The sequence below is a fragment of the Salvelinus fontinalis genome, chromosome 27 (assembly GCF_029448725.1).
Source record: "Salvelinus fontinalis isolate EN_2023a chromosome 27, ASM2944872v1, whole genome shotgun sequence".
Lineage (NCBI taxonomy): Eukaryota > Metazoa > Chordata > Actinopteri > Salmoniformes > Salmonidae > Salvelinus > Salvelinus fontinalis.
The window spans coordinates 12644670-12655685 of NC_074691.1; the positions used below are offsets into that span (position 1 = coordinate 12644670).

The 11016-nt window shown below is 41.9% G+C and overlaps 1 long non-coding RNA gene across 2 annotated transcripts; it reads right to left on the reverse strand.

Annotated features, from left to right (window-relative positions):
* Positions 1-6026: 6026 nt before the first annotated feature.
* On the reverse strand, positions 6027-10481 carry LOC129825066 (uncharacterized). 2 transcript variants are annotated; one of them, XR_008754820.1, is made up of 3 exons: positions 10289-10481; positions 9532-9627; positions 6027-6659 (listed from the first exon to the last, which is right to left on the reverse strand). It is a non-coding gene; the product is annotated as an uncharacterized LOC129825066 (long non-coding RNA). The 2 variants fall into 2 exon arrangements; XR_008754821.1 differs by lacking the exon at positions 6027-6659 and adding an exon at positions 6941-8240.
* Positions 10482-11016: the final 535 nt, after the last annotated feature.

Sequence of the window (11016 nt, forward strand, 5' to 3'; positions counted from 1 at the left end):
TCCAGGACAGCACCCGATGTCACAGGAAGGCCCAAAAGATCATCAAAGACATCAACCACCCGAGCCACAGCCTGTTCATCCCGCTACCATCCAGAAGGCAAGGCCAGTACAGGTGCATCAAAGTTGGGACCGAGAGACTGAAAAACAGCTTCTATCTCAAGGCCAGACTGTTAAATAGCCATCACTAGCCAGCTACCACCCGGTTACACATCCCTGCACCTCAGAGGCTGCTGCCCCATGTACATAGACATGGAATCACTGGTCACTTTAATAATGAAACACTAGTGACTTTAATAATGTTTACATAGTGCTTTACTAATTTCATACGTATATACTGGGTTTTATTCTACTGTATTTTAGTCAATGCCACTCCGACATTACTCGTCCTAATATTTATATATTTCTTAAATCCCTTCTTTTACTTTCGATGAATTGTTAGATATTACTGCACTGTTGGAGCTAGGAACACAAGCATTTCGCTACACCCGCAATAACATCTGCTAAATATATGTATGTGACCATTTGATTTGATAACGCCGACCTTTTCCTGTAAATTGTCACAACACAAGTCACTGAAAATTGCCATTCAGAAGGATGTTGAGAGCACTTGTTGACATCTCCCATCCTCAGGGTATGTTTAAGCTGAGCTCTGTGACTCTGTTTGTGTCTGCTAGCTGTCAGTAATAACACAGTGAAATCAGCTGTGGGTGGCCGTGATACTCTCCAGAGAGCTAGTTTGATATGAATCACCCTCCTCAGACTCAAACCGACAATTACCACAATACCTGCACATGACAAGTCATTTGAAATGTTAGTACAAAACACTTATTACTGTCATGATGAGGATCATTATTCTCTGGCCCTCTAAGTGAGGTCTGAGAGTCAGGACGGCAAAGTGTATGGTATTTACCAAATCACTGAGACAAAACCCAGTTCACAAATCGTATAAATAGCAAATCTAAAGCATATGGGCAATCTAGGGCCTTAAAATAATAATGCTTTGCAAAGTTGCCTATCATAAGATACAATTATGCTGCAGAAGATATAAATGCCACAAATAATAGACCAGGAGACATTAAGAGAAGGGGGGGGGACAGATTATAAGGTGCCGTATTCTCATTGGAATGCAGAAGTGGACATAGCAAACCAAAAACCTCACAGATAAACAACAACAGAAGATCAACGACAACCAGAAAAGAACACGTTCAACCAATGCCACTAATTGTCACTTTATAGCATCAAGAAGTGAAGGGCACTTTCAAGAGGTCAAAAATGATCTCTCATGATTAGGGACAGACATTCTGGAGTTCTTCCTGACTATATGACCTGACCAAGATGGGCCTAAGCTATTGGCTATGTGCTCAGGTTACATGTTTTGTGGACAGGCAAAACTCCTGTCCCCACTCGTGATAGAAGAATAGATGGTGTTCAAAATAAGTATGTGGTTGCGTAATGTCGTTTCATATTACTGGGAATGGCAGATCTGTTCCTCAGTATCCCTGTCCCCCCGGTGATGTGGCCAACAGGCATCAAGGATATGAAATAACAGGGAGAAACGTGTATCAACATGATAACACTGACCTCAGTCATTCTGATATGACCTGATAGGGTGGGATCTGCCCAGCTGCTGTTTTATCACTGTGAAACAGGTATCCTACAGCTGCTGTTTTATCACTGTGAAACAGGTATCCTACAGCTGCGCCGTCTGTTTAATAAACAAAGGCGGATATTGCACCCTTTTACTTTGAGTATAACGTCTCTCCATCAGTCTCTATCAGTCCAAAGCAGCTCAGAATGAGATGACATTCACTAATAGCTTATTTGGGCTGTAAATCAACCCGTTATCCAACCTAACAATGTAGCATAACCAGATAAAATCACTTCAGATGTGTTTACTAGGCCTGTAAAACCACTTTTGGCAGCCAGCGATGTGTTTTGTAGCAATTTTCTCACTTAATGTCATCTTATGATTGTGAAAACAATTGGACTTTATGCGTAATGGTGTGGGCTGGTGACAACATTGTGCTTTTAGGTAATTGCATTACTATCTAGCACAATACATGTCACCACCATTGCAATAACTCTATGAGGGCTGAGACATTCTGTCCATTACTAAATTGGACAATGTCATATTTCTGTAAAAGTAAACACTAATAGTAACTAATTTCCTTTAGATATTATCAGGAGGGAAGAGCAGCGTTGCTCTCTCTGGGTCACAACTCTCCCAACATTCCTGGCTATTACATATATCCTTGGGAGGCCATTCACAAGGATACCTCTATGGAATATGACCACTGTTACAGCATATGGATGTTTATTTAAAACAAATGAAATATTAATGGGATTTGGGATGTTTCATGGTTCCACTGTGGGTCAACATAGTCCAGAGCTGATGCTTAGGACTCTGAAGTGGCTACAGTAGCGCACAGAGACTATTCCTGTCTGATACACAGACTGTGGATGTACTTATACAATATATCATCTCATGAAATCCTTTGCCAGATTTAATATTTTTTCTGTCCATGAAAAGAAAGAGAAGAGTGAGGTGATATTTCTGAAAAGAGCAAAGTGAGGTGGTAGCTATGAAAAGAGCCAAGTGAGGTGGTAGCTCTGAAAAGAGCAAAGTGAGGTGGTAGCTCTGAAAAGAGCAAAGTGAGGTGGTAGCTCTGACAAGAGCAAAGTGAGATGGTAGCTCTGAAAAGAGCAAAGTGAGGTGGTAGCTCTGAAAAGAGCAAAGTGAGGTGATAGCTCTGAAAAGAGCAAAGTGAGGTGATAGCTCTGAAAAGAGCAAAGTGAGATGATAGCTCTGAAAAGAGCAAAGTGAGGTGATAGCTCTGAAAAGAGCAAAGTGAGGTGGTAGCTCTGAAAAGAGCAAAGTGAGGCGGTAGCTCTGAAAAGAGCAAAGTGAGCCGGTAGCTCTGAAAAGAGCAAAGTGAGGCGGTAGCTCTGAAAAGAGCAAAGTGAGGCGGTAGCTCTGGAAAGAGCAAAGTGAGGCGGTAGCTCTGAAAAGAGCAAAGTGAGGCGGTAGCTCTGAAAAGAGCAAAGTGAGGTGGTAGCTCTGAAAAGAGCAAAGTGAGGCGGTAGCTCTGAAAAGAGCAAAGTGAGGTGGTAGCTCCACAGCCTGTAAACACACTAGATGTGACAGTCATTTGTCTATTTCCTGCAGCTCTGGTTGTGACTGAGTGGTGACGTACGTGACATATGTCTGTGAAAGCCTCTAGGGAGTGTGCAGAGTCCGCCAGCAGCCTTCCGGCTGTGCGCTTTAGCACCGTCTTCTTTCTGGTGCAAGTTCAAATTCCAAGTGGACGTTTGGAATCGGAATTATCTGTCTCCCTTGAGTACTAAGACAGAGCTTTGGTGTGTGTGTGTGTGTGTGTGTGTGTGTGTGTGTGTGTGTGTGTGTGTGTGTGTGTGTGTGTGTGTGTGTGTGTGTGTGTGTGTGTGTGTGTGTGTGTGTGTGAGTGCTTCTGCATGTCTGTGTGTGTGTGTGTGTGTGTGTGTGTGTGTGTGTGTGTGTGTGTGTGTGTGTGTGTGTGTGTGTGTGTGTGTGTGTGTGTGTGTGTGTGTGTGTGTGCTTCTGCATGTCTGCGTGTGTGTGTGTCTCCCTGAATCTCTGCAAGTTGCTCCTTTGTCCCCAATGTGCCTCAGCAGTCAGGGTTTTATTCAAGTAGCTCCACTTCCGACAGTGACATGGCTGTGGGAAGAAAAATAACCGTGGGCCTAGCTAAGGCCATGTGATAAGCTCCCTGTCATTGAGGAATTAGAGAGGTCAGGACAGCCTTTTCTGGGGGGAACAATTGTTTGTTTACTGTTTTAAAGCCATCAAGGCCAAGCAAAGCTGTAACGGCTGCCTTCCCTCTCTTCACTAGAAGAGGGGGTGAAACAGGGATCGGACCAACACGCAACGTAGCCAGTGCTCAACATGTTTAATTAACAACAACTACTGTGAACACTAAACAAATACAAAATAACAAAAGTGGCAAACCGATACAGACCTATCTGGTGCAGAACACAAACACAGAGACAGGAAACAACCACCCACAATCCCCAACACAAAACAAGCCACCTATATATGATTCTCAATCAGGGACAACGATTGACAGCTGCCTCTGATTGAGAACCATATTAGGCTGGACACAGAAACAGACAAACTAGACACACAGCATAGAATTCCCACCCAGCTCACGTCTTGACCAACACTAAACAAGCAAAACACATAAGAACTATGGTCAGGACGTGACAGAAGCACTTTTTACACATTCTGTTTCCCCACCCGAAAAGGTTTCTGTTTTTGGCTTCTTTTAATAAGTCGTGGAAATGTAATTAAAATATTTGTTTGGCCGCTCCAGATTTAAATGAAAGCGACCAATGCTTTTTATGACAACTTTTTCTCACCATAAAGTTTGGGAGTCATGACTAATTACTTGTTGAGTTCTTGAAAACAAAAATACAGGCCTACTGTACATGTCCTCAGTAGTCTGCTTCCTTCTATGTCACACAGATCAGTTACCAAGTAACAGAGGTGTTACTTTATCATACATTTTAGTCATTTGATTAACTGAAGAAAGAGTAAGAATACTAATACTAATAATAATATACACTGAGTGTACAAAACATTAAGAACACCTTCTTAATATTGAGTCCAAAGGCACTTAAATCTTTTCTTTCGTGACGTTTGTACGTCCCACAACAACCCAGTCATACTGTAGGATCGCACAACATTTGGTTAGGGTGAGTCAGTTTATAAACAACTACATTTAACTGTGTGGGTGAATGGGCAGTTCAGCACAAAATATTTAATGACTGGTTTTCTGCAACGTAAGTACATGGAAACCACACTGAACGGGGCCAGAAAAAATGAAAACACGCTAGGGAGAGGGGAACATCTCTTTTCAGACACAACGACAACAGGCTGCCATTGCTTTTCTATTCCTCACAGTCTCTCTTATTAAATCAAACTAAATACGTTAGTTCCACCAACTTATTGCTGCATCCATTCACAATCGTACCCCTTAGTAACTGTTGTCAACACCTTCATGTAAATCATGTGTTACCCCTATGATCTCTCTAGAGGTGGCCGCTGCTACACTCAAAGACGTCACAGCGGGAATGTCACAAGGTGAAGCCAAGCAGGGCCAGGCAGGGGAGAGGCCAGTACCCTCAGCCAACAGTCAAGTGTTAATGCATTGAAGGGATGTGTGTAGTAGTCTCCCTTCCAGTGCCTAGCTGACTTTTATAATGGATGTGAAATGGGCTCTTACGTACAGTATGTGTTGACAAGCTGTAAACTGAAATCATTCCCCCTTTCCAGGTCCAGTCGGACTCAAACTCTGTCTCAGTGTGACTGTGGCTTTATTAACATTCCACTTAAGTTCTGTGACAGCTGTTTTATTAAACTGCCACCCATTACTGCCGGAGGCGAGAGCTATGCAGACTGAGCAATAGGGTTCGCAGAGTCACTCACTATGCATGCAGCATGGCTAGGTCTTGTTGTGTAGCAACAGCTACTTTAGTGTCCGATGGGAACGAACAATGACGTACAGTATAGTAGTATGTGCTGCTAGTATATACTGTAAACTACGAGGTCAAAGCCACATATTGGTGAGCCCGAGCCCATCTCCACCAGTGGGAATAGGGACATACAGTACATGCTGCTATAGTACAGGGTCACAGCCACACATCAGGGTGAGCCCCGGTCGATGCTCCTCTTCCTGTTGATGCGCTGCTGCGCTCGCCGAACCCTCTGCTTCCCACGTTGACACAAATACACAAGGCCCACATGACATCCTGTGTGGAAGCGCCGAACAACAATGGACACTTACATCAAGTCATAGGCCTCTGTCCCTCATTAACAGTGACATGAAATTGTACGCCAAGGTTCAAGCCGAACGTCTTGAAACCATTTTACACAAACTAGTTCATCCTCATCAAACAGGCTTTGTCCAACAGAGATTGGAGTCAGACATTTGGAAACCCAAATAAAATTATTTTAAACAATGAACAAGGAATTCATCAACTTTCTGACATAATGAATGATGAAGGTTTATTATCCTTTCATGACCTTAAACAATATGTATAATTCACCTGGTTCGTCATTTATTTTATTCTGAAAAACATCCCAATGTCCTCCAAAATATGAATCATCAATTAATACACTACAAATTCGTGGAACCGCTTCCAATTTAAACTTGCTTCTATTCCAAATTGTCTGTTGTGTTCTCAAGGAAATATTGGAAGCTTCATGCACATGATGTGGGCTTGCCCCAGTGTGAAGACCTCCTGGTCACATGATGTGGGACTGCACCAATGTGAAGACCTCCTGGTCACATGATGTGGGACTGCCCCAATGTGAAGACCTCGTGGTCACATGATGTGGGACTGCCCCAGTGTGAAGACCTCCTGGTCACATGATGTGGGACTGCACCAATGTGAAGACCTCCTGGTCACATGATGTGGGACTGCCCCAGTGTGAAGACCTCGTGGTCACATGATGTGGGACTGCCCCAGTGTGAAGACCTCCTGGTCACATGATGTGGGACTGCCCCAGTGTGAAGACCTCCTGGTCACATGATGTGGGACTGCACGAGTGTGAAGACCTCCTGGTCACATGATGTGGGACTGCCCCAGTGTGAAAACCTTTTTGTCACAGGTTGCCAGGTCTGGACAGAGAGGAAAAATATGTTTTTTTACTTAATTTACTTAACATTTTTTTTACTGTTTTTCATTACTTTATATATATGTACTTTTTGAATATTATTGCCTGTCTGTGACGTGGTCACAAATAAACACGGGAACTGATTCCAATAACACTTCTGACATTGCTGACCAGGTTTACTCTCTAGTACTGTAGCTCTATGCATTACATGGAGAGTTGCAGACTGGGGTGTGGAATCTGGATGGATACAATCACATAACTTCAACTCATAAAAATACACATGGCTTCCAATACCTGAATTGTAAAGCAGTTTATTCACTATGACAAAATTGAATGACTCATTGAATAGTATTGCATGTATGCCATATTTGAGAATCCTATGCAATACATGGCACCATTGGAGCTATTTTCATACCTCCATGAAATGCATCATGGAATAGATGATCTAACAGTGTTTGGAAAACAGGCTACATCCTGGTAATCATAAACCCTTCAAAGCTTCACAGTTACCACATTGCACAATCATCCAACAGTGTTTTAAATAACAGTGTTGGAGCCTGAACAGTTATGGTTCGGCAGGCATTAGACTTTCTCCGAAGCAATTAAATATTTCTCCCAGACTTGCCAAGATAAACAGGCTTGTACTTCATTAGTTTATGGTGGCTGACTTTTTTCTCTCAGCTCTGCAGATGTAGTGTCTCGGCAGTACGTATGAAACTCTTAATGGTGCGGATGATTATCTCAAGACAGGAACTGATCAGACCTGGGAACGAGATAGTTGTTTATTTGAAAATACCAACTTTTCAAAATACTTGAGGTAGTCGAATATAATTTATATAGTTTCAACTAAAAGGCAATGATTTTCTCTGATATTAAAATACAGGTCTCAGAAATAAATATATATTTGAAAGGAATTTGAATACCTATCAGAAAACCAAATCGTGTTTGACTGTATTTGAATATATGCTTTCTTGAAAACAAAAAAAGAATTGTATTTGATTGCTGCCAAACATTTAATGAAGAACCGGAAACTACAACAGTTAGTTGAATTAGTCTAAATATATGATAATATGCACATGGTTTGGAGGGCTCTTAGATATGAATGTTAATATAGCTTTTAGTCTATAATTAAATACATGAGGGACATAGAATCACCTCAAAATTAGAATAGACCTTAGGGCCTCCCGAGTGGCACAGTGTTCTAAGGCACTGCATCACATTGCAGTGCCACTAGAGATTCTGGGTTCGAGTCCAAGCTCTGTCGCAGTCGGCCGCAACTGGGAGACCCATGGGGCGGTGCACAACTGGTCCGGCTTAGGGGAGGGTTTGGCCGGCAGGGATGTCCTTAACACATCACACACTAGCAACTCCTGTGGCGTGCCGGGCGCAGTGCACGCTGAGACGGTTGCCATGTGTACGGTGTTTCCTCTGACACATTGGTGCTTTTTGGTTAAGTGGGCATTGTGTCAAGAAGCAGTGCGGCTTGGCTTGGTTGGGTTGGGTTGTGTTTCGAAGGACGCACGGCTCTCGAACTTCGCCTCTCCCGAATCCGTACGGGAATTACAGCGATGAGACAAGACTGTAACTACCAATTGGGGAGAAAAAGGGGTAACAAAAAAATCAATAAAAAATTCCAATAGACCACTGTTGCAGCTTCAAAATTACTAACAAATATATTTTCCTAATGAGTGAGACACAAGATAATCCAGTAACAGTTGGCATCATGTGTAGTAACTTTGATTATTACAACATTATTATAACAGCAACATCGTTGTTACATAGGATTTATTTGTATTTTTATCGAATTGCATAATAATGGAGTTATTACATAAGTGGAATAGGAACAGTCACTATTCCTCTTGTGTATAGTAGTTACAAAAAAACACAGCTCATTGCTATGCAATTAAAATGAAATTGCCAAGGTATTATGTAACTACATGCTAATAAAATGTTGCTCCAAAAGTAATTACAGTTTTATTACACAGGAACAAGAACAGTTTAATGGTAAGTGTTGGTTAATTGGTTTCACTTGATTATGTACCCCTGCACAATGGATATTCAGGAGAATGGACATTTACAAAATGTTCAGATAGAAATGTAATGTGGAGATCCAATGTGGCTGTCAGATAGATTGGAATATTATAGGAGATTGTGTGTGTTCTATTCATTATATTTCTATCTTCAAAATGCAGTTCCAGATACAGCCCTGCCATTAGTTGAAGGCAGCCAATCCAACAGTTTCAGAAAAGTAGTCACTTCCTGAGATTGGTATTCAAATATGTTTTTGAGTAGTTGCTTCCTCAGATCTGTATTCAAATAGTTTTAAAAAGTAGTTACTTTCTGAGATCTGTGCTCAAATAGTTTTGGCAAGTAGTCACTTATTCAAATAGTTGTAGTCACCTCCAACGTAACTATTTGTTCCTCCCCAAAAAATGTACCTTTCAAAAAGCATAGTTAAAACTATAGTTGTCCCTGGTCTGATCTGGAGTGCATTCTGGAATACCGCCATTCAGCAAACAAATTCAAATGTTGCAGAGGAATGTGCAAAAAGACAAGCAAACAGCGGACTCGTGCTTATTGGTCAAGGTTCAGCACGTTTGCAGAAGATTTTTTCTTCAACTATTTCCATTTTCAAATGCCATTAAACGTTTGCCAGGAACTCACTTTGGACTGACACGCTGCGTCCCATTCGGCATCGTGTTGGTTGACAGGGAGAGACTTCACGTGTTAGTGACTGCATGGCATACTAATTGGCCTGAATGTCATATGTTTCACATACTGTCTTACTGAATGTGTGTTGTTTTTTTAATTAAGGTCACAGTCAAAGGAACATGGATAGGTGTGGTGGGGAGTTGGAGGGGGATTGGGTACTGTACCTAATTTCCTCTGACTGGTCAAGCAGGGGGACTGTACAGCTACTGTCTGCTGCCGGCCTTGTTCCTCCCTCACTGCACTGGGTCAGCACTCAGCATCTGTAACCATACATTCCCTTTCAAATTAGACAGGACGCCACCAGTATGGGAACAATGTGCCCAAGTCATCAGCAGAAAGGCCTTTGTGGTAATAACTGTTTAAGGCCTCGATCCAGCAAGAAACGTGGTTATGAGAGGGCTTAGCCCTGAGACCCCTGTGGAAAAAACAGCTGTTCCCGCTGATCTACCCTCTCTTCTCCCTCTCTTCTCCCTCTCTTCTCCCTCTCTTCTCCCTCTCTTCTCCCTCTCTTCTCCCTCTCTTCTTCCCTCTCTTCTCTATCAGACCAGTCAGCTGTTGCTGCTGCTGCATGTGGTGACCACACAATGTCGACAGAGCCAACTTGTCAAGAAGAATCCCAATTCAAGCATTCTAGGACAGTATGCTCATAGAGATGGAGCTCAGTTGGTTTGAATTTGTCATTGTTTTCAACTTCCTATCATTGTATAGTTTACTCTGAGTTTCCGTAATCATTCCTACATGTATTAGATTGATGAGTAGCCACAAACAGTAGTACATCACTTCAACAGTCCTGAATAGGATTACAACTCAACAATCAAACATCTTAACTTATCAACATGCAGCACAGGTCTATGTTTAACTTTCTGTCTTCTTTCTACTATCAAATATTTTCCAAAAGGACATTTGACTTCTTAGAATTACCTGCCGGACAAGGACTTTTTTCTCCAATTAAAATGAATGTGACACTTTTCGGTGTGAAGTCGACCATTTCTCCTCTTTACAAAGAAGCTTTTAAAAAGACATTAATACAGTCAGCAGCTCAGGAAGCGTCCATTATAACACGAGAGAGTTATGCCAGTTTGTTTTAAAGAGGGATGAAGCTCCTTCACCCTCACTACCCATATCCCCCCTCTCCCTCCCACCACTTGCTTTCAGAATTGCTTAGTGTCTACCAAGCTGTTTCTTTTAAAAGAGCGGCAGAGGCCTCTTGTTTTCATTAAAAAACTTCAGCATGACTGGGCCATTTATTGTGTTAAACTAATAAACTTTTATGGGAGTGAAATAACAACGTGTAATCTCAGCGTTGTGAGTTATATCCTCTGGTTAATAATGCAGTCACTGAGCTCTATTGTGTTCTGTTGCAATTTTTTTACTCCTGGTATCTGTTTGGAATGCTGTATAGTTTCTGATACTTAACTGAATCAGTGGCTTGTCCTGAGACGCTGCCTGTTTTATATAACATAGTGTCTGCTAGCTAGTCTCTCATAGAAGTATGACAAATTATATTTTCAAGGATGACACTTTTTACATCCTGATGACAAATCATTTATTGTTAATTGATGTGGTAAATGTATTCTTATAAAGAACCTCTTGTTCTCCTGTGTGTCTCTTTCTCCAGTGTGTGTGTGTTTGTGTGAGTCAATGACTGC